The sequence below is a fragment of the Harpegnathos saltator genome, unplaced genomic scaffold (genome assembly GCF_003227715.2).
Source record: "Harpegnathos saltator strain DR-91 unplaced genomic scaffold, Hsal_v8.6 scaffold328, whole genome shotgun sequence".
Lineage (NCBI taxonomy): Eukaryota > Metazoa > Arthropoda > Insecta > Hymenoptera > Formicidae > Harpegnathos > Harpegnathos saltator.
The window spans coordinates 1,192,637-1,213,421 of record NW_020230126.1 but is presented as its reverse complement, the minus strand read 5'-3'; the positions used below and the strand labels follow the sequence as shown (position 1 = coordinate 1,213,421).

Sequence of the window (20,785 nt, the reverse complement as noted above, 5' to 3'; positions counted from 1 at the left end):
CGACCATTTCGCTCGGGGCGAAAGTTTCAAGTGACGATTATTAATGCCTCTGATAAAAATTGAAACGCGTGAATATCTTTCTCTCTCTCTCTCCCTCTCTCTCTCTCTCTCTCTCTCTCTCTCTCTCTCTCTCTCTCTCTCTCTAGCCATGAAGTAGTAAATTTGTGTCCAACACCGTTATCAGCTAGTAATATAATGTTCATTTATCCTAGCAGCAAGATAAATAAGAGGCGAGGTGTAATTACAGTTATGAGATGAAAAGTCATAACTAGTTGCCAGCCGGCAACTGTAACGCTCACTTCTGCTTCTCTAAGACTTTCGCGAGATAACGTAACTTCAATTCTAATTTGCTACATGATATCAAAACGCTACTGATTGTGTATATACAGGATGGAAGGTTATAAGTTTACAATCCGAAGTGTGAAGGTAGATTAGGTTAAGACAAACATAAAAATCCCACACCGTTTTGCGAGATTCGCAATAATTATCGAGTTATTAATGACAGAAATCTGAGGAGTGGGAGCGCGCCGACATAAATGACCGGAGAGGCGTTGCAGCTACTCAGGCCACAGCGCGGCCCACTCGACCAAGCAACTGTTGGCGGTGTGCGGCGAGACGTAGGTCCAGCGAGATATGTAAAACAACGAATAGCAGCGCATTGTCTTTCCCCTCGCCGCACACCGGCAACAATTACTGGGTCAACTGGGCCGCGCTGCGGCCTAAGCAGCTGCAACGCTTCTCCAATCATCTATGCCGGCGCGCTCCCACTCCTCAGATTTCTGTCATTGATAACTCGATAATTATTGCGAATCTCGCAAAACGGTATGGGACTTTTACGTTTGTCTTCACCCTTTAATTTACCTTCACACTTCGGATTGTAAACTTATAACCCCCCACTCTGTACATAACAGTCAAATTATACATTTCGTTAAAGTAGATAGCATCTAAAAAGTAGATAGCATCGATAAAGTAGACGCGATAACACCGAGTCGTTGAATAAGCTCGTAGGGATTTTCGCGGACAGCTAAACATCTTTACAGTCGGGCACAACTACGTTCAACAAAGAAATAGCGACAAGATGAAACTCGCTAGCTCTGGCTCGTTCGTAAAAATGCCTACAAACTTATCCAGCAAGCCGATAATCGATACCGTAATGAACCGACGATCTTGAGACCCACGTTTGACGCCACATTTAAGCGGATAATCGGCCAATGACGACCTCACGAGAAGCTGGAAAGCCTCATCTCGTTTGGTCGGCTAGCTAGACGTCTCTCTTGCCTAGCTGACTGCTCACACATTTCTACTTTACAGTTGACAGTTGCGATCGCGCGCGGGGGAAGGGGGCGGGGACGGGGGACACACTTCGCGATTGCTTGGCCGCGCATTCCTCGTCGCAAGATGATAAACGCTGCATATAATAGCGTAACGCGTAATCTATTATGCGAGGCGCGGCAAGAGGAGGCAACTGGTGGCCGTAAGTACTCGCGGCGCTCGCTCGTTCTCTCCGCGCGCTTCGCGCGCACATACGCGGCGGCGGCGGCGAGTTAGCGGTGATATAGTTTGCAGCTGAAACAACCGCTTCTCTGCTGTCTAGCAGTTGGCGTTCGGCCAAGCCCTGCTGCCGATGCGCTGCTCTCCTCGCCCGTTATACGAGGATTAGAGTATACTGCGCGCTGCCTCTCCTGTACGCCATGTAATTACGCTGGTTTTCGCTTCTCTCTTCCTCTCCTTCTCCCCAGCTCTCTCCGCCACCCCTTTATCACTCCTCTTCTCTCTCTCTCTCTCTCTCTCTCTCTCTCTCGCCTTCCCGCTCGCTCGCTCGCTCGCTCGCTCTCGCCCAGTGATTCCATTTCCCTCATTTTATCCCCCGACATCTCGTGTATTCTACTCTTTATCGTCCTCGGCTGGACGTGCCAGCGCGCGGCATTTGCATCCCGTTAAATGTCGTAAAGTTGTCAAAGCGCGCCCCGTTATGTGTAGAGGATCGCGAGTCGCGCTGCAGTCGCCGTGGGCAACGTTTGCGGTATCCTCCGGCGGACGCCCGCCGGCAGACAAAGCACCCCGCGAAGGGCGAAAGGATGCACGGCGGCGGCGCGCCATTATTCCGAACGGATCGACGGACTCGAGTGCACTTAACCGGGATTAATGTTTTTATATCTCGGCCCGGCCTGGCCCGGCCCGGCTCGGCGATATGCTAATGAGTCGATAATACCGAAATTTGGTTAACGAGCGCCGCTGTATTTCACTGTCGCGCGGCGGCGCGGCGCCGGCAAACAGAACACTTCCGCGAGTGTTCTTACGTGCTCTCTTTCCCGTCCTCTTTCTCTCTCTCACTCTCCCTCGCACCGAGTCGAACGTACAAGTGCACTTAAGGCGGATTAAGAGCTCGGCCGCAGTCGCCGGCTCGCGCGGGAGATAAGTGTAGGTCAATGTATCACGGGCTGTTGCGACGATCAGAGTCTCGTGCGCGCGGCGGGCGTCCCGCCACGCGAGCGACGGCGGCGTCGAGTCGGCTCGCTTGTTCGCGACGACGACGACGACGACGACGTCGCGCGTTTTCTGCGCAGGGGCCGCGCGTAATTAGCGTCAATCTTTGGGGATGCGGACTGTGTGAATAGCGAAACGGTCGCAGGCGCGCAGGCCATTTCAGCGTCCGATGCGCGATTCATCATTTACGTCGCCGCTCTTGGAAATATCCAGCTGCCTCGCTCTCTCTCTCTCTCTCTCTCTCTCTCTCTCTCTCTCTCGCGCGCGCGCCTCTCCTCTCTCCGACCTACATTTCTATTTATATTAGCTGTCCCGTCGTTTCGTCCCGTAATTTATGTAGATCCTTAGCGACACGCACCAATGACTGGAATTAAAGACACGCGCTCTTTTTCTCTCTCCTTCAACTTCCACGCCCCCTCCCCCTTTCTCTCTGTCTCTCTTTTTCTCTATCAGAACAAAAGCCCCGTTGGCTGCGGGCATTATCGTGAAATCTGACGCCTTAAATCCAAATCGGCTGGATCATCCCGCGCACGCGCGCGCGGTAACGATGGCGTGGCCACTACACTTTTTCATTTGTGTCGCGCGCGTCGATTTACGAGCCTATTAGCCGATAATGGTGAAAAATACGGCCGCGGGAGTAACGATCTTAGCTTATAGTGATCATAAATGCGGAATAAAATGTCGCGCGCGCGCGCGCGCGCGGCGGCCCGGCGATGCAGCGGCGGCCACGCCGAGCATATATTCACGGTAAGTGGCGTGAGTTATGAAAACTTCATGATATATCCGGCGTATACTTTATACCTTCATGAAGAACCGCTGAAATAACGCACTGGCGCGGATGCTTTTCGCATACTCGCGTAATTAAAAACTATCCGCCGAGATGCGTCCGCGATACAATGAGCGAGCAAAAAGCCGGGGGGAGTGCGGGGCAGGGGGCGGAAGGTAAGGACGGTGGGGGCGGGGAGGGCGGGACAGTCAACTTTTATTAAAAGCCGTTGCTTTTAATTAGGGCGGAAAATGTTTGAGAACGTAAATTAATTTAATATAATGTCGCGTAAAAGGGGCCATTGAAAGTGCGATTCAATGTAAAGTACACTTTGCGTTATTAGGAGGCTGCTAAATATCAAGATATTTGCTTTTTTAATCACTCACTCGCTCTTTGCGCGCAGACACTTCATTCGAGGTCACTCACGTACGTATGTGTGTGTGTGTGTGTGTGTGTGTGTGTGTGTGTGTATGACGCTTGTGTGTGTGGCGGGGAAGCGTAATTACTCTCGTTTAGATTTAAAATATTAATACACACTGCCTTCTCTCGATTTCGCGAGCGTTCGCACACGCGTTTCGAAAAGCGCCTTGCCGATCGGTGAAACGAATGTCAGCGCCGCGTTTAAATGGTATCTATTGTCGCCAGCAAATTGCCAATGTGTGCGCATACCGGGGCATTCCGTATAATTTATAGTGTATCAGTGTCCCTCTCTGTGTATCGATATCGGAATTCTCGCCGGTCGTATATCGACTCCGCTATGGATTTCAATAACACCGCGCGCGCGCATTGTAATCCGACACCTCCGCCGCATTACTACGTCGTAATAAAGTCTGCGCATTGCGACCTGCACGCCGAGGAATTCACTTCGCGACGTGCTTCTCGCGGAACGACGCTGGCGTGACAATCCGACGGTGCTAAGTCGACGCGATTGTGTCAGCTTTTTTGCGTTCGTCAATTTAGAACGGCAGGGTTTCGCTCGCGAGAGATCGGCTGACAGTGGAAATATTTAAATATTCAAGCAGATCCATGGCTGCTTGGCGGTGACATTACGCGCAGTTCATTCGCATGAAACCGAAACGTGTGTCTAATATGCGGCCTTGCGGGGGCTGAAGAGAGGGGGAGAAGATTTTAGCGCAAATATTATCCGTTTGATCCGGGCTGAGTCGGACAAAGACCTTACAGGCGTTATAACGCGCTTGGCCGATTTGATGAAGATTAAGGGGCGTGCATCGAGTTAGAATCTGCAGTCGTAGTCATAGATAGCAAATTGGGAAAGTTGTAGTGCCGTGCCGGCGCTGCCAGAGCGCGTTTGCGTCTTGTTGTATTATCTTAGAAACTTTCTGACGTCTTATAAGTTCGCAACTTTCGTTATACGTATGCAAAGTTGTGTCGCGAGTTCCGGCATGACAGCTTGTTATTGAATATGAGTGGAGAGGCGCGCGCGCGCGGGGAATTTATTTATATTTTATCGACACACGTGCGATGTAAATACGACGACGGAGGATAAGAGGTGGTGGCAAGTCGTCGGATTCAATATCGCAAATGACATCGAGCCGGCTGCAATCGTGCAGCTCCATCGGCCAGAGGCCAGCGTTTGTCACGCGTAATCGCCAACTTTCGTTCGAAGGAGCTTTCTCGCAATTTCACGCGATGAACACGCGCATGCGTGCGCAAGCAATCTGCATCCGCGAAGCGAAGCTGGAAAAATTATGTAATTCCCGCTTATTATCGCAATTAAAGGCGGGCACAAGGGCGAGACTCCCGAAGGAGCGCGGTATAGAATATACAATTTTCATCTCGCGGAAATGTTTATTGTTTACACTAGGAGGGGAACATCCCAGCCGACGTTTAATCAGAGTATTTCAAGCGGACGGCGGTAGTTCGTGCCGGTAAAACTCTTGAGACGGATCGTACACACTTGATGCATTCTTTGCGAAAGTTAGGGTAAACAAACTTAAAATGCTAAAAGAGAAATACGGTGCGGAGGGGCGGGGGGTGGGGGCGAGGAGCAGAGATGCGTAATTGCAACGAGCCGCTGAATATTCCGCCGGTCGAATTGACTCGTTCGGTTCCGCCCGAGCGGAAAACACGACCAACCGGCGCGGACACACCGGAATATTCCGTTTGCACGAGTTATTATTTACATGTGTCGCGATACCGCGAGATGTTTGCGCATTACAAGTAAGCCCTTCGTCATATCGATATCTGACTTGTATGAAGCATCGTCGGGAGCGTGAATGCACGTAACGATCATTTCGCACGCAAATTGCAGAATAGGCCGGCGCTACCTGTTTGCCTTGATTTACTCAGGCGGCATAACTAATGTCACTTGACCGCAATATACATTTCAGCGGAAGTTGCGCGCGAGTTTAGCGCGACCGTTCGGCCTACCGTGCTGTTCAGCGCGGCTTGATATTTCTATCTGTTGACCGATCGAACGCACCGACCGATCGGCCGCAATAATTGCGTACCGTATTCCTTAAATTTGCGCTACAATTCCGACGACCAGGCGCGCTTGTCACTCCCGTCTCGCAGCTCCGTTCGTTGCATATTTCGCGTGCTGAGATCCCCCCGCCCCCTCCCGTATTTGTTTCCCTATCGATACAGTGTGCAGCTTCTTGCACACGACGTCTTTTCGAGTTGTAATTTCGACGCGCTGATTCCCGTTGATTGTTTCAACGCTCGAGTCGAGTTTGGATCCGCCGAAAACACGGTGAATGAATGCAACACGCGATCCCATGCTTTTGTTAACTAGTTTTATTTTTTGGTAAACGTTTACCTGTGGGGACCACCTCCCGGTCTCAAAAATTTTAGTTGGACGTTATGTAGATCATCACTCTGAGTAATGCTGTGAAGATTTTAGCTGGCGGTCACTGTTTATTAAAAAGTTATTAACAAAAAAAGTTTGGGTAATTATGCAGAAATAGGGACATCAAGAATCCTCCCGATGTCAATGATTTTCACATATGTTATCATCGTGAGTAATGTTACGAAAGTTTTAGCCCGCGCTCATTGTTTATAACAAAGTTATTAACAAAATAATGAATAATGCCCACGTGTTGAAGTACTACGTGCCTTCTGTGAAAATAATTGTACAACACTGTGTATAGAGACTTATTTACGTATTATGTTCTTCGCTTGGTTTGTTTATTTACCTTTCTCGTACTGATTATACATCGATAGAAAAACACACGTCTACATACATGTTTGAAGGAAATGGGGGTTTGTAACTTTTCACACGAAACTAGAACGGACGGAGAGGGTGCGGGAGGGGGGCCTTCGGCCTCCCTTGCACCCCCCCGTGTGTGTATATGTGTGTGTGTGTGTGTGTACATATGTTTAGTACTATACGTATACACATGTTTGAGACATTTTCATTTATTAAACATATGAATTTTTAACTCATGTATCAGTGGTTATTTTTGTTGTGTAATAACTACTGATACATGAGCTAAAAATTCATATGTTTCATAAATGAAAATATCTCAAACATATGTATACATACAGTACTAAAAAACATATGTATATACATACACACACATACATATATATACGGAGGAGGGGGGGGTGCAAAGGGAGCCTTTGACCCCCCCTCCCGCACCTTCCCCGTCCGTCCTAGTTTCGCATGAAAAGTTGCAAACATACAATAAGATGAACCTAAACATAGAAATATGTAAATAGAAATGAATCTTCACTCAGTAAACATTGTAACAAGCTTAGTATATGTATCGAGTGTCAGAAAATTACATACTATTTAGTATACTTATTTTGTTAATAACTTTGTTATAAACAATGAGCGCGGGTTAAAACTTTCAGAACATTATTCAGGGTGATGACCTTGATAACATATGTGAAAATCATTGACATCGTGAGGTGGTTCCTATTTCTGCATAATTACCCAAACTTTTTTTGTTAATAACTTTTTAATAAACAGTGATCGCCAGCTAAAACCTTCACAGCATTACTCAGACTGATGATCTACATAACATACAACTAAAATTTTTGAGATCGGGAAGTGGTCCCCCATATAGGTAAACATTTACCTATTTTTTTTCTCCCCACTCCCTCTATATACATTTAATTTTCTCTGATTTACGACTTGTGATTGTTATCTGACACACAAAAACTCGGGCTCGGATGAGATTGATTTTTCGACAATTGGAGTGGAATACACCAGAAATTTGTTTCTCACATAAATTACGAGTCTGTTCAAATTACGAGTGTTCAAACGCGCGCGACAATGTTTATTCGATCGTGCTCGTCATGTTTTCAGCAGAGCGTCGATCTTGTGATTCCTCGGCTTGAGGTCAAAAGAGATTCATTTGTTACACGCACTTGTACGTTTTGCACGCAAATAGTGAAGCGCGACAATGTTGTCACGGAGGTGAGCATCACGACAATCAACGTGTTCATCTAACTTTTCTCTGAATAAACGTCCAAACTAATCTTTCGCGAATCAACAATATTTTCTCGCGTACAGGCAGTCATAACGCGTCCGACTCGTTGCCTCCTTATTTGCAACATTGTAAACATACATAATTCATAGATTCCGAGCGTATATTGTTGATTATTCTCTCGCAGTAGAATCCACGGTAACATCAATCTCGCCACTGTTACAATCGACTAGAGAAAGAAGAGACTTCGGAGGAGACTCGTCGCGAATGATAGAAGCCGCGTGCAGCTCGTTAAATCGCGTTTCACTCGTGTTTTAATCGATCGCGACGTTCGAAATCGGCGGTAAAAGAGCGACAGACGCGCGTGGGAATACGTGACGAGAGTTACCTTTTAATTTCACATCGCCACGTCGTCTTATCAGCGAGTTAAAATCGCTTAAAGTCGTCGTTCAGAGTTCTCACGTCGGCTCCCGGCTCGGGCCAGTCGTGTAGCGACACCTGCCGTCGCGCCGGCGCACTACGCGTGTTTTCGACCCGCGCTCGTCTCTCTGACTGAGGTGAGTGAACGGCGCGCTAAGACGATCGCGTGCGTAGAGGAGTGGGGGAAAGGCCGCGCTCGGGCTGCGCGCCGTCACGTACACAGCGTGGGAAACGACTTCCTAATATGGTGCTGCGGAATGCGGCTATTGTTTTCAGTCACGTGTCGCGTCGCGCGCGCCTGACCTACCCTATAGCGGCGGCGGCGGGCCGGCTGGGCCGCCGAGCGAGAGCGACGGGTCGATGCGAACGTCGATAATTCCACTTCTAGACGTCGTAGCGACGTGAAACAAAGACCGCCGGAAAGGAGAAATCAGCGCGCTCCTGGTAATCGTGAGAGCGTCCTTCTGGGAAATAAAGATCAGTCAGCATGATTTGTGCGAATGGGGAATACTTGATTCTTGCGTTCGATCTGAAGTGGAAATTAATCTTTTTGTTGGAAGCCCAGCGGAAACTTCGCTCTGCCCTTGTGATGCTAAGGTCCATTTTTTTAGATTTTGACAAAGAGCAATTTGACAGAAAAGGGAAACGGTTTGAGAAATGTTCAATATATATAATGAAAATAATTTGAGGACAAAAAAGAAACAAGGATAATATGTATGTATTTGGTACTCTGCATAATTTTGTGAAAAAAATTAACATTTGAAATTTGTCGATTGTCAAATGTATCAGAAGCAGAGTAAAGTTTCCTCGCGTGAAGAATGATTCCGAAATCACAAAGTTTCTGGTTCTTATAGAACAAATTCGATTCTAAAAATTAGAATTCGATTAATCGATTTACGTGGAAAGATTCACTGAATCTTTGGTCTCCTTTTTAGGAATTTTATGCCGACTCTGATATATTTGAGGATCGATCCCTTGACAAATTTCAAACATTCATTCGTTTCGCATAATTATGTAAAGAGAGGCTAGTGCAAAAAAGTTGCATGTACCTGCATATATGTGCGCGCGCTATTTATATTCCGAGATAAGAGATACGTTATTCTCGATATTCACGTAATAGAGCGCGCTATCACACGACGAGAAGATACGAACAGAGATACAACGAAGACACGTAGAAAGCATGCCGCAATGTATCATGCATAACAAGTGACTAGTCCGAGTTATGCCATGCACGAGTTGTCTAAGGGATGTTATTGCGCCAGACACAATCACAATCATATTTCTTAACTATGACGCGAAAAACACTGCCTATTTCGCGTTTGCCTCTCTCTCCCTCTCCCTTTTTTAATAGCCGTTCTCCTCAATCAGACTATGTCGCAATAAATAAACCATTTTATTTTTATATACCGTGAATCATTGCGTCGCCAGGTTTATGATACAACGATAGATGAAGGCTAATTCTTCATAGAGTTATGGCGCGGTTATAATTATTCAATGTAGTTGAAAATTGCTTACCTCCTCACTCTCTCTCTCTCTCTCTCTCTCTCTCTCTCCTCTCTCTCTCTCTCTCTCTCTCTCTCTCTCTCTCTCTCTCTCTCTCTCTCTCTCTCTCTCTCTCTCTTTCTCTCTCTCTCTCTCTCTCTCTCTCTGTCTCTTTCTCTCTTGGTCTGTTACACGATCCTTAAATTCGCCTCTCAACGCTGTAACGGATATATGGATATTATGGAAATGTCAGATCAGACGTTCGCTCAAATATTATGCGAGCTCTTTCTCCGACAAACAGATAATCCACAGGCAGGGTGGGTTATTCCGCATATAATATAATAAACACGTCGCTTTGCGGTACGTGCTCCGAAATTTAACGAAGATAGCAGATTCAACGAACGGAGGGTATTGAATATCGCGGGTGCACGGCGTATTACAAAGTGCACTCTTTGATTAATTATCATACAAGCGCACACGGCGAATCAATTTTATGAAAACCGCAGCGCCGCGATACGCTCGGAGCTTAAAAAGCTGAGGCCAGATGTTATCTGCTGCATCGTAATTAACAGATTCTTGCATTTATGAAGGTTCATATTCAAGATTATAAATATGCATCGACGTTCCCTCGCGCTCTTACAAAGTCTTCAACAATTTTCCACTGGAAATATACACGCGCACACACACACACACACACAGGGCTTCTGTAGACGCTATTTTATAAAGTATTTAAATTATTTCACTCAAACTGATATACCTGTAAAATTCTCATAATCGCCATTGTTGCCGACCGCTGTCCCATTTTAACAATTTCTTTCAAGAATTTTGCTATGTTTCACTTGCCTCCCTTTCGCAACAAACGAAAAAAAAAAGAAGGGGACCGTAAATGTTCAAGCCATTTCATGTTAACTCTAGCTGAAAATTCAGTGTATCCGGATGAAGTAACATTGAGACGAATTATCGAGCTGAAACGGAAATAACGGTTCTGATGCGCGCGGAAGTACACTTGTAATAAATGCGCCCAACGAGTATATTCCAATGAGAAGGGTAAATGGCGAAAATTAAAAGCAGATTCTAAAGTCTCTTTTCTTTCTCTCTTTCTCTCTCTCTCTCTCTCTCTCTCTCTCTCTCTCTCTCTCTCTCTCTCTCTCTCTCTCTCTCTATCTATCTATCGGAATTAATATATAAAATTTCCGCGGCCGTGGGTAAGGTAAATCAGAGCAAATCGAACGTTAAATATTTTTCGACTAAATTTTCTCCCTCGAGCTTCAATATGGAAAAAAAAACAAAAGGAAAGACAGCAAGTAATTGTCCGCGGCATCAAAGTAGGACAATAACCTGCGCAGTGTCATACCTGCGATGCTCAAATGTGATGCGAGGAAAAAATTCGTCTCGGTCTCTTCGCGTACAAAAATTTATACGCACGAAGGAAAAATGTTTAGTCGAACGGAACAATTCTCCGATGGAGTATAAACGGCACAGAAATCCTGGCACAGAGCTGTCCGGATTCGATGCAAATTGTCAAGGATTTCTGACTAATTTAAACACAGAATTCCGGTATTTTCGATCGGAATTTCCGAATCGTTCGTATTTCACCGGGAAATTCTTTCATTCAACCAACATTTTCCTCCGTGCATCTTTATTAAATTAAGACGCGACGTGCACGTATATACGTGCGCGCGCGCGGAAAGGGGATGAAGGGGGAGTCGCAACGATCGATTCGGTTGGTACGTTAGGAGGACCTGCGAGGTAAATCGATAGCCTGAACATCAGAGCGACGTCCTCGGATCCGAACCGGAGGAAAAGAGGAACCGACCCAGCGGGAGGGGGGGAATAACGACAGCAAGTGGCGGAGCACGCGAGATCGCGTAAATAATTCTGCTCGGCGCTCGGTTTCATCGGCGCGTGTCGATAATGGACGGGAGCGCGAGCGAGTCGGCGGGCTATCCTCGCGCTCTCTCGGAAACATTTATCGGCACTGGTTAATCCCGCAGTCACACCGGGACATCAGCACCGTCGCACCATTAGTCATGTTGTTTACTCTAGATCTCGGGCTAACGCCGATGGGGAGAGCGTCGGGATGTTTTCTTCCGTGCGAGAGCTACAATTGGCTTCGGCCCGCTGCCGGAGCGCGCGAGCTTATCGAGTAATTCCATACGTTCTGTGCAGCTATAGCTGGGGTTATCACGACGAACACGTCTGTTCCTGTTACGCGTGCACTCTCTCTCTCTCTCTCTCTCTCTCTCTCTCTCTCTCTCTCTCTCTCTGCGGCGCGCAGCACGCACGACGGCGGCGAGCAGAGCGGGCTTGATATGTCGGCATCTCGGGGAGTGACGCTCGGCGCTCTCTCTCTCTCTCTCTCTCTCTCTCTCTCCGTTTACATTGTGCGAGAGCGCGGAGTACGCCCGGCGCAACAGCAAAGGCGCAAAGCTAACGCAATACCGATGCCGGCGAAATTAACGCATTCGCGTTGCGCGAGCGCGTGCGCGGCTCGCTCGCTGTATCAGACGCGCCTAGATGAGTGCTAATTAGCGGAAGACACACGCCGCTGTGTTCGCCGTGGTCTTCTGCCGAGCCGAGCGAAGTAAGTAGACGCGGAGGCGCGCCGGCAGCCGCTGCGCGCTCTTCCTTCCTCGCAGGAGTGCGAGCAGCTTACGAGCGCGACGGTTGCTCTTTGTGCGAGTCTCTCCCTCTGCCTCTGTTTCTTTTCGTCGTCGCGCGATGCTCTCCTTGCTTTCTCTCCCTCCCTCTCTCTCTCTCTCTCTCTCTCTTACGCAAAAATAAATGCGTGTTATCGAGCGTGCGCGGCGCGGATGATCGAATGAGGGATTACGATCGTTTATTCATGACCAACACCGGCCGCGCCTTCGGGAATGCTCGAGCGAGCGTCCGGCAGCCGCGCGCTTCTTGCGCTGCGCTCGATGAAAAAGCACGCCCGGCGTAATGTCTCTGCGCGCAATGTTGCGAGCGCGTGACATACGAGGGTAGTCCCAGAAGTACCTGACCTGACGTATAGGTAGCGGTTGTTGTTTGAAAAGAATGACTATGGTAGAAAGTACCAAGCTTATAAAGCTTAAGTTTGAAGTTTGACGACGCTACGTTGTTTAGTATTTGTTTGGCAGCCATCAATAGTGAACGCTCTCAGTGAATTTGTAAAACATGGAAAAAATTGGTCATCGTTGTGTGATACAATACTTTCATTCGAAAGGCCTCAGTCCAACCAATATCAAAGCGGAGCTAGATTGTACTCCGGGGGAGTCTGCTCCTTCGTTTACAACAGTAAAATATTGGGTGGCAGAGTTTAAACGAGACCGTACGAGCTGCCAAGACGAACATCGCAGTGGTCAACCAAATGAGGTGACCACGCCAGAAATGGTGAAGAAAATCCACAAAATGGTATTGGATGACTGTCGACTGAAAGTGCGCGCGAGTTGGCAGACATGGTAGGCATTTCAAAAAGTGCTGTACATCGCATATTGACTGAACATTTGGACACGAGAAAGCTGTGCGCAAGATGGGTGCCGCGATTGGAACAAAAACAGCGTCGTGAGGATGTTTCGATCGAGTGTTTGGCGAAGTTTCGCAGCAATAAAACCGAGTTTTTGCGTCGATTCATAACCATGGATGAAACATGGGTCCATCGCTTCACACCTGAGACGAAGGAACAGTCAAAACAATGGACCAAGGTGGCTCGATGGCTATTTTGAGGAGCTCGACGATTCCCACTATAAACAGGGTATCGAAGCTATTGAACATCGCTGGGAAAAGTGTATTGAGCTATGAGGAGACTATGTAGAGAGATAAAGATATTTTTTCCCAAATTTTTTGTGTTTTCTTTGTTAGGTCAGGTACTTCTGGGACTACCCTCGTATAATGAGTTGACATATTATTTCGAGTTTAATAACACGCCGCTGCGCGCGCGGCGCAAGTCGAGGCGAAACATTTCGAGGCGGGACTCGCGAAATATTCCGTCACCGGCGGCGAATGCGATTCACGGGCGTAATTATAAGCTTCTCGCAAGAACGCGGGTGAATTAAAAAGTTAATTGTGAGCGATTTGACGGCGCGCTGAGACGAGAGCTGTGTCGCTCGAGCGCCACGCCGCGTATATCGACCTTTGTGATTCTCGCGAGCGATAATAGACGAAGAGAGAGAGAGAAAGACGAAGGACGAAAGGAGAGAGAGAGAAAGAGAGAGAGAAAGACGAAGAGAGAGAGAGAGAGAGAGAGAGGGGAGGAGAACCTTGCGATTTTTTTCTTAATTTGTGGAACACATGTGCTCTCCATCGAGTTGAATCCACGTCGCACGATGAGACGGATCTTCCGTCGCATTGACGCACGGCGCGAATTCACTAAAAGTTACCCTCTCAGATTTTCGTTCTACATTTTACACGACATTTTTCCCCGAGTAACCTGCGAAAATCTCCCTCTCCGCGTTTCCATCTTCTCGACGGGTGTGTCGCGCGAGCCGTTCGCAACTAGCAAGGAGCCTTCCCGGTTCGCATCGATATTTTGTTTGCGCACAATTGCGAGAATTTCCTCCTCCGTTATTTCCACTTGGTCAGTCTACGCGATAAGTAAACAAGTGTCATGTGAGCCGCTCGAGAGGGGGACGCTGCCTTGGCGCGCATCGACTGGCAAGTCGTCGACACGCGAATTGTCACAACACCCTGCAAATACATATGAATCCCACGCGCCACCTCGCAGCCATTAACTAACGGTAATGATCCGACAGAAGTAGCCGTTCGCCCCCCCTCCCTCTCCTCCCGCGCATCCACTTGGTCGTGCGACAAAGTGTAATGGCGATGCGAGCCGAGTAATTTAATATAGCGTACAATGCACAGACGAAATCGGGACCCTGAAACCTGTTACCGCGTCTGGTTAAAGCAGCCGTGAAAACGGATCTACGAGCAGCTATATAGCAACCGTTGCCAAGTTTTCGGTTGTGTTAGGATGATGTTCGAATCACCGGCTGGGCCGCACTAATGAGTAATTAGACTAGCGAGAGAGAGAGATGCAACGTTCAATTTTAAGACTCCGCCGCCGCTGCCGTGCTGCAGCCGCGTTAAGATAATGGGCTTTGCCACAGGCTCCGTCAAACTACCTCCTCCTGTTATGAATAACAATGTAACTTGCGTGAGGAGAACGGGCTCGAGGATGCCGCGGCTCGAGGAGCCTCCTCTTTGCGGCAAGACCTCGGCGCAACCAGGTCGGCTTAGAAATGCTATCTCGCGCGGATCGCGAGTTTAATTGCACGCGAGGCACGCGCGCGCGCGCGAATGTCCAGGTAAACGGTGTCTGTATCGCCGTCGGCATGACGAGTCAGCTGAGGAGCGAGCGAATGCTCTATGACGCCGCCACTGATTCGTTAAGCGAGACAGATCCGGCGCGCGTGCAACCCGCTCTTGTGACAAATGCCAGCCGCCGCGCGTCCTTTTCTTCCGCGCATGTGAATGCGTGTGCACCTTGAGGTCTCATCAAGCTATGTTACAATGTGGTAGCAATATCAGCGTGAACACATCGGGTCGTTGCGGTAGAGACGCATAGTCACGAATGAAGGAGAGATAGAGAGGGAGACGGAGAGAAAGGACAAGATGTAGGTGAGATGGCTGAGGAGATGGAGGAGAGGGAGAGGGATAAGGAGGGAGGGAGGGAGGGAAGAAGAGCGAGTGAGAAGGTGACGGAAGGGAGAGGAGGATAGGGAGCGAACATACGCGATGGAGGAAGCGAGAGAGAGAGAGAGAGAGAGAGAGAGAGAGAGGAGGGGGGAGGGGGAGGGAGAGGGAGAGGGAGAGGGAGAGAGAGAGAGAGAGAGAGAGAGAGAGAGAGAGAGAGAGAGAGAGAGAGAGACTGCTACTACTGGTACGGTGAGTGAAAATAGAATAAGAGGAGAGTAGGTAACGGGAGGACGAGAGAGCCGGTGAGGGTCGCAGGGGGAGGAGTTTCCTCCTTTTCAACCCCCGTGTTACCGCGTACCGCGCAGAGAGCGGCGCGTAGGTATACGTACACACTAGGCGTCTATATTTTATATCCGGTATACCCGAGTTGTCGCTAGGGCGCAGACTCGAGCCAATCGGGGTCGGCTGGCTCGCCAGTTACTTTTCGCGATCCACCGTGGCCGCTCTTCCGCGCGGCGCAGGTAGACAGAAGGACGACAGTCAGTCAGTCGGTGAGACGGCGAGGAAGGAAGACAGGAAGGAAGGAAGGAAGGAAGGAAGGAAGAAAAGAAAGAGAAGAAAAAGAGGAAAGGCGTAAGAGAGAAGAGAAGAGAAGAGAGAAAGAGAGGGAGGGATCGCGGCGCGCTGGAGGAGAGAAAGAGAAAGAGAGGGGCGCAAGAGGAAACGCAGCGCGAGCGAGAAAGGGGTGAAAACGGTGGCACATAAAGAGAGGGAAAAAGCGGAAGGGTGGAAAGCACGAAAAGCACAGAGAGAGAGAGAGAGAGAGGGGGGGGAGAAAGAGTCAGACAGACAGACAGATAGAGAAAAAGAGAGATAGAAAGAGAGAGAAAGAGGGTGAGCGAAGGAGAGAAGGGGAGGACGGAGAGGCGGAAGAGAGAGGGAAGAGAGAGAGAGAGAGAGAGAGAGAGAGAGAGAGAGAGAGAGAGAGAGAGAGATCATAGGTGCTGGCCTCGTAGCGGAGTCCGCATTTGCCGCACAAAAGCACAACTTGCGCACTGTTGCGCCGCGTTACCAAGCTACTGCGCGAGCAACCGAACTGTGCCGCTCGGTCACCCCTCGGTCACCCCTCGGTCATCCTGCTGAGCAGTCGAGTGCTTTCGTGCGGAGTGTTTACGTCGTCGCGCGGGTAAACACACACGTTGTCGCGCGCGCTCTCTCGTAACTCTGTTCCACACGCACTCCTACTACCCCTTTCTCTTTCGATCGTGGCGTGGATCAGCTGTGAAAGGCCGCCGACACTCGGCTCGATCCTTGGCGCGCCGTCTCGCGCGGCGGCTCTCCTCGCTGCTGCTGCTGCTGCTGCTGCTGCTGCTGCTGCTGCTGCTGCTGGTGATTCTCTCGGCGTGCTGCGGATGTGACGAGAGACGTTTCGGCGCCGAGGGGGTGGTCGCCGTGCGCGCGCGACCGAGTGCGCTGCGCTACGCGCTCGGCGACAGTGCAGCGGGTCGAATTTGAAGCGCGCTCAACAGTCGAGAGTCAGCTCGTGCGAACGCTCACCCTCGGATTACAAAGACAGCGGAGCGACGTTTCGGTCGTGGCCGTCGCGTCGTTGTCTTCGGATTCGACATCGATTCGTCTCGAGAGTTCGTGAGAGTTTCGCGTTACGGATTTTATCGCAGAGTCCTGCCGCGCCGGAGAGAGAGAGAGTCACCCTGTCGCCGCGCCGGCCCGCCGTGCCTGTGTGCCTGCGCTCTCTCTTTCGCGCGCGCGCGCGCGCGCGCGCGTGTGTGTATGTGTGTGTGTGTGTGTGTGTGTGCGTGCGTGCGTGCGTGTGGCTGTACGTGTACGTGTACGCGCGTGCTCTCGCTCGCTCGCGAGGAATTGGTAGATTAGGATCGCTGGCTCGGGGGATTCGCTAAATCGACGGCCTGGAGAAGTGGCGGCACCGTGACAGTGCAGCAGCCCGCGACGACGAAGGCTGCAACGATACGTGACTGACTTAACCCCCCGCGCGAGCAAGCGCTCATTCGTACATACGTAGCTCCGTACGTACGTGTGTACGCACGTACACCGTCGCCGCGCGGAATCGGGGTACACTCACCACGTCGCCGCGCGAATTGAACCGCGCGAGTTGAACCTCAGACCGAACGGCCGGAGCCGAGAGAGAGAGAGAAAGAGAGAGAGAGAGAGAGAGAGACAGAGAGACAGAGAGAGAGACAGAGAGAGAGACAGAGAGAGAGACAGAGAGAGAGAGAGAGAGAGAGAGAGAGAGAGAGAGAGAGAGAGAAATCGCGTGTGCGTGCGTGCGTGTGTATGTGGCCGTGTGCGCGTGTGTATGTGACGCAGAGGGAAAGAGAGGGATAGACGACGAGGACGCTTAATCTCATGATCGTTCACGCGCTGGATGCCATTGCGTCATCGCGAGACAAGGTGTACGTGCGCGAACCGTAGTCGTCGCTCGCGTTCGGCGTACACTCGCACGGCAAAGTGACTACCCCGAAGTGCGGCGCCGATAAGAAGAAGATACAGCCGTGCGACGTGATCGTTAGCATAAATGACAAGCGGAGCCAAGGCATCGAACTGAGGTGAGTCGTCCCCATTGAGACGTCCCGCGTCTCTCGCGCTGGAGAATCGCCGCTCGCTCGAGAGCCGTCGATTATCTCTCCGCGAGCGAATCTAAAATTGGACTGGAATACGGCTCGGCTGCCATATAGGATTTAATTAGAGGGAACACGTCGACACGGCCGTATTAATCGCGCGAATTCGGGCAAATGAAATTATAATCGAACGACGCGGACTGGGTCTCGAATTACGCGCGCGTCGAAGATGGAAACTGTGCGCTGGAGGCGCGCGCGCGCGCTTGTGCTTCCAGTGTTATCGCCGCGCGCCCCCCTCTGGAGACTCTCCGAGAGAGCCTCGCTGTTACCGGATAGTGGCGTAATGAAAATTCAAGAAAACTCCTCGCCAACTTTTCGTCAACTTCAAAATCCGAACGTCGCCGAGAGAACGCGTACACGCGCGGCTCGCCGTGCTGCGGCGAACGAGTGCGGCGCACGCGGCTGTGCGGGCCGTTTTGCCGATTTACAAGCGCATTCATCCTTCATTCAGCTTATTTTGTACTTTTATCGCGGACGTCGGACGATATTTGTGACGTTAATAAACGGCGGCGCGCGTGCTTCTGTCGCTCGCGCGCTCGTCGCGCCGCCGCGACAGCGACATTTCGGCGCGGAATTAATTAATCAGCCGTGCAACGTAATAACAATGTTTCATTTTTAATAATCGGTAAGTCAATTACGGGTAACTCGAGTATATAACTGCCGGCGCGTTTCTTTTCTCTCTCTCTCTCTCTCTCTCTCTCTCTCTCTCTCTCTCTCTCTCTCTCTCTCTCTCTCTTTCTTCCTTTCCTTCGCTTCCGCTCCTCCCCGATCAGACAAGTTTTAATAAAACTTTTTACGTCTTCGTTCAAATACCTCCGCGCGAGCGATATTGCTCTATGAATTGTCTCTCGAGCCGAGCAGGTGCACTCTGAGAGTCCTTTGCGCGCGAACTTGTCCTCCGCGACTTGTCGGCGCCGGATGATCGGCGATAATGACGACCGGGCCACTTTCGACGCGACGTTTTCGCAGCAGCCTCTTTGTCGCAGTCTGACAAGGAGAAAGAGAAAGAGGGAAAGAGAGAAAGGAATGCGCTTCGCGGCGCCCCGGGGGCGATTATCGTTCCCGTGCCGAGCGCTTTGATCGCGCGCGATCGTCGAATAACACGGCGAGATCGCGAGGCGATCTCTCCGCGATCGCGGCGTCGCCGTCGGCGATCAGCATTCATGCTTGCCGCATGCTTGTCGTGAGCGAAGGGCCGGGGGGCGGAGGGGGCGAGAGGTCTGATACCCGTCGCTTTTGGGATCGCTAGGCCCATTGATCGCATGCTCGCTGCTGATGGCACACACGCTCCGCCGCGAGGATCGTCGTCGTCGTTGTCGTCGTCTTGCACGGTCGCGCGCGCACTCGAAGACGCGGGTGGCCACCCCTCGCCCGGGCGACGCGCCATCGACGTGCATGGGGCGCGTTGTCGTAATCGGAATACCGGATTGTTAAGTATCTCGGCTATCCCGGGCATGCGTGACGCCAGCGCGCGCTGTCACTTTGCGTAGCTACGTACGTAAACGTTCGGCAGGTGCTCGTCGCCTCGTACCACCGACGCCGCGCGGCAGCCGCGCGCGCTCGTACGTACGCGCCAACGAGCAGAATCCTATGCAAATATGCTGAAAGCATAGCCAAGGAACGCTCGCGGGATTTTAACGCGCTACTTAGCCCGCGCGCGCGCGCGAGTTACACGCGCGCCGGCAAATCGATCAGCCTATAAGCCCCGGCTCCTTGTCTCGTTTCCACGAGCGCACGCTGGTCCTCTTCGTCGACGCTCATGACAGCCGGAAGAGTCGCGAGATCCGCCGCTGCGAGGACGGACGTCGATGATGACGGGCGATGGATCGATGAGGCGAGCGTTCGTCGTCGTCGTGAGGTTGTCTCGCCCGATTGAGCTCCGCTCTCGCTCCGAGCCTGCACAACAGGAGGAAAGGAAATTTTTATGCGGTTACTCCTCCGGCCGGGTAATGCGATTCGGAGTCATAAGGGTGCGCGTGCGGCGCGATAAGGGCGGCGTGGGCGTGTAAACAGGGAAATTGCTAGGCTGCAACGCCGCGCGGCCTAATCTCGCGTTTGAGGCTCTCGCAATCGCCGCGACGCCGGCCGCGGCGATTAGCATAATGCGGTTTATTTCCGTAAGACAGTCGATCGCGCGGGCGATTATTGCGCGCCCGAGGGAGCCTCTCGTCCTCCTCCTCCTCCTCCTCCTCCTCCTCGGCGCGTTTCGGACCGCCGACTCTCGTAAACGGAGCCGCGAATTCCCGCGCGATGTGTCGGCCGGGAGTGTTTACGATCGATGAAATTTAGCGATTCGCCCGCACCCCGCTCCCCCCCCCCCGCTAGTGCATTAACTGGAGCATTCCGATTGGTATGTTGCAGCGATCGCTTCAACGCTGCGCTGCTACCGCGTACACGCTAATGTACGAATTATTATAACGCGGAATTATCGGCGTATTACGCCGTATTGTTTCTTGCCGAATAATGCATCGCTCCTCTTCACGTTCGCTGTATCGCGGCGCGGCGCCGACTCTCTCTCTCTCTCTCTCTCTCTCTCTCTCTCTCTCTCTCTCTCTCTCTCTCTCTCTCTCTCTCTCTCTCTCTCTCTGTCTCTCCGCGCTAGCCCAATCTCCATTAATTTTAATGGATGTCGAGCCGCAGACTTAATACCCACCGCGGCACAATAGACGCGCCGAACAATCGCAAAACACACGAAAATACAGCGCGCGCGACGCTCTTACCGGCCGCGTCCGCCTGCGGCGGACATTGTCAAGCCGCGCGTTGCAACCGACGCGGCCGCGGGGTAATTACAGATTATCAACGCAGACTCGCAAAGTGCAAGGATGCAGGCGCGGGCACGAAGACGTACGAAGTTCGGTCAAAAAGTAACGAGAATTGTGAAATTGCGCGCGCTGTATCTTGTCTATTCAGTTGATTCTGTTTTTTCTTTTGGAATTGGTAGCACTACCGGTGACACAGTACGT

At 50.8% G+C, this 20,785-nt stretch overlaps 1 protein-coding gene across 7 annotated transcripts in view; it reads left to right on the top strand.

Annotated features, from left to right (window-relative positions):
* Positions 1–17,475: 17,475 nt before the first annotated feature.
* The window catches only part of Ten-a (Teneurin-a transmembrane protein), a 664,333-nt gene continuing 661,023 nt past the window's right edge, over positions 17,476–20,785 (top strand). For all 7 annotated transcript variants that reach the window (XM_025300069.1, XM_025300070.1, XM_025300075.1 and 4 more), the window contains exon 1: positions 17,476–17,750. The gene's annotated coding sequence lies outside the window, so the exon portion shown is untranslated. The remainder of the gene's footprint in view (positions 17,751–20,785) is intronic.